The sequence below is a fragment of the Hyla sarda genome, unplaced genomic scaffold, assembly GCF_029499605.1.
Source record: "Hyla sarda isolate aHylSar1 unplaced genomic scaffold, aHylSar1.hap1 scaffold_218, whole genome shotgun sequence".
Taxonomy (NCBI): domain Eukaryota; kingdom Metazoa; phylum Chordata; class Amphibia; order Anura; family Hylidae; genus Hyla; species Hyla sarda.
In genome coordinates, this window is record NW_026608850.1 from 87501 (window position 1) to 90898 (window position 3398).

Consider the following 3398-nt stretch of genomic DNA (forward strand, 5'->3'; position numbering starts at 1 on the left):
CGACAACCAGACTTTGACATTTTTCCGTCTGGCCCACCCCGGGGGGGGGGGGGGGGGGGTCCAGGGGCATCGGGGGCCCTCGGCCGACCGGACGTCGTACTCGCTCGACTATGTCGAATACGTCGACGCTTCCCCTTCCCCGCCGCGGGGGGGTCCGCGTCGACGATCCTTTGCCCAAGGATAGCGCGCCCTGCCTGGGTACAGGGACCCGCGCCTCCCGCCCTTGATCTCTCTCAAATGTTCCAAAGCCTGGAAGTCCATCAGGGGACCCTTCCGGAGACTCGCCCGGGTTCGGTGCACCCTGCCTGGGCACAGGGACACACACTTACCCCTGGCCGACAACCGGACTTTGACATTTTCTGTCTGGCCCACACTGGGGGGGTCCGGGGGGACGGGCACCCTCGGCGGACCGCCCGCCAGACTGGCTCGACTCGCTCGACGTCCCAGCTCTCTGGCACAGGAGGCCGTTCTAAGATACCCGGTCGCTATGCTGTGATACACTTTTATGAAAGCGTACCACTCCGACATGCCCAGCTCATGGAACTGTCGCCTGGATTCGGCTTTCAAATCCGATCTCATAGTGGTTCTCAGTTTTGAGATAATCATCATGTCTGGAGGTCTGTCAGGGGACCCTTCCAGATGACTTGCCCGGGTTCAGTGCACCCTGCCTGGGCACAGGGACACACACTTCCCACGGGCCAACCACCCGACTTTTAACATTTTCCCTTGACTCCGGGTTGGCGCGTCGGCACCACCCCGGGGGCATCGGGGGCTCTCGGCCGACCGGACGTCGTACTCGCTCGACTATGTCGAATATGTCGACGCTTCCCCTTCCCCGCCGCGGGGGGGTCCACGTCGACGATCCTTTGCCCAAGGATAGCGCGCCCTGCCTGGGTACAGGGACCCGCGCCTCCCGCCCTTGATCCTTCTCAAATGTCCCGAGGCCTGGAAGTCCGTCAGGGGAGCCTTCCGGAGGCCTCGCCCGGGTTCGGTGCACCCTGCCTGGGCACAGGGACACACACTTACCCCTGGCCGACAACCAGACTTTGACATTTTTCCGTCTGGCCCACCCCGCGGGGGGGGTCCAGGGGCATCGGGGGCCCTCGGCCGACCGGACGTCGTACTCGCTCGACTATGTCGAATATGTCGACGCTTCCCCTTCCCCGCCGCGGGGGGGTCCGCGTCGACGATCCTTTGCCCAAGGATAGCGCGCCCTGCCTGGGTACAGGGACCCGCGCCTCCCGCCCTTGATCCTTCTCAAATGTCCCGAGGCCTGGAAGTCCGTCAGGGGAGCCTTCCGAAGGCCTCGCCCGGGTTCGGTGCACCCTGCCTGGGCACAGGGACACACACTTACCCCTGGCCGACAACCAGACTTTGACATTTTTCCGTCTGGCCCACCCCGGGGGGGGGGGGGTCCAGGGGCATCGGGGGCCCTCGGCCGACCGGACGTCGTACTCGCTCGACTATGTCGAATATGTCGACGCTTCCCCTTCCCCGCCGCGGGGGGGTCCGCGTCGACGATCCTTTGCCCAAGGATAGCGCGCCCTGCCTGGGTACAGGGACCCGCGCCTCCCGCCCTTGATCCTTCTCAAATGTCCCGAGGCCTGGAAGTCCGTCAGGGGAGCCTTCCGGAGGCCTCGCCCGGGTTCGGTGCACCCTGCCTGGGCACAGGGACACACACTTACCCCTGGCCGACAACCAGACTTTGACATTTTTCCGTCTGGCCCACCCCGGGGGGGGGGGGGGGTCCAGGGGCATCGGGGGCCCTCGGCCGACCGGACGTCGTCCTCGCTCGACTATGTCGAATATGTCGACGCTTCCCCTTACCCGCCGCGGGGGGGTCCGCGTCGACGATCCTGTGCCCAAGGATAGCGCGCCCTGCCTGGGTACAGGGACCCGCGCCTCCCGCCCTTGATCTCTCTCAAATGTTCCAAAGCCTGGAAGTCTGTCAGGGGACCCTTCCAGAGGCCTCGTCCGGGTTCGGTGCACCCTGCCTGGGCACAGGGACACACACTTACCCCTGGCCGACAACCAGACTTTGACATTTTTCCGTCTGGCCCACCCCGGGGGGTCCAGGGGCATCGGGGGCCCTCGGCCGACCGGACGTCGTCCTCGCTCGACTATGTCGAATATGTCGACGCTTCCCCTTACCCGCCGCGGGGGGGTCCGCGTCGACGATCCTGTGCCCAAGGATAGCGCGCCCTGCCTGGGTACAGGGACCCGCGCCTCCCGCCCTTGATCTCTCTCAAATGTTCCAAAGCCTGGAAGTCTGTCAGGGGACCCTTCCAGAGGCCTCGTCCGGGTTCGGTGCACCCTGCCTGGGCACAGGGACACACACTTACCCCTGGCCGACAACCAGACTTTGACATTTTTCCGTCTGGCCCACCCCGGGGGGGGGGGTCCAGGGGCATCGGGGGCCCTCGGCCGACCGGACGTCGTCCTCGCTCGACTATGTCGAATATGTCGACGCTTCCCCTTCCCCGCCGCGGGGGGGTCCGCGTCGACGATCCTGTGCCCAAGGATAGCGCGCCCTGCCTGGGTACAGGGACCCGCGCCTCCCGCCCTGGTTCTCTGTCAAAAGTCCCGAGGCCTGGAAGTCTGTCAGGGGACCCTTCCGGAGGCCTCGCCCGGGTTTGGTGCACCCTGCCTGGGCACAGGGACACACACTTACCCCTGGCCGACAACCAGACTTTGACATTTTTCCGTCTGGCCCACCCCGGGGGGTCCAGGGGCATCGGGGGCCCTCGGCCGACCGGACGTCGTCCTCGCTCGACTATGTCGAATATGTCGACGCTTCCCCTTCCCCGCCGCGGGGGGGTCCGCGTCGACGATCCTGTGCCCAAGGATAGCGCGCCCTGCCTGGGTACAGGGACCCGCGCCTCCCGCCCTGGTTCTCTGTCAAAAGTCCCGAGGCCTGGAAGTCTGTCAGGGGACCCTTCCGGAGGCCTCGCCCGGGTTTGGTGCACCCTGCCTGGGCACAGGGACACACACTTACCCCTGGCCGACAACCAGACTTTGACATTTTTCCGTCTGGCCCACCCCGGGGGGTCCAGGGGCATCGGGGGCCCTCGGCCGACCGGACGTCGTCCTCGCTCGACTATGTCGAATATGTCGACGCTTCCCCTTCCCCGCCGCGGGGGGGGGTTCGCGTCGACGATCCTGTGCCCAAGGACGGTGCACCCTGCCTGGGCACAGGGACACACACGTCAATCGGGACTTTGTCGCTCAGCCTAAAAGGTCGGCCTGAAGCACTGTCGTGCGTCCCGACGGGGTCCGCCCACCCGCCCGCCGGTGCCGCTGCCTTCCTCTGGGTGTGCCCTCTCCGGGGATACCATGCGCGGGGTGGGCGAACCCTCCCGGGGGTCCAGGGACCGGTGCCAAACACCCCGCGCACAGCG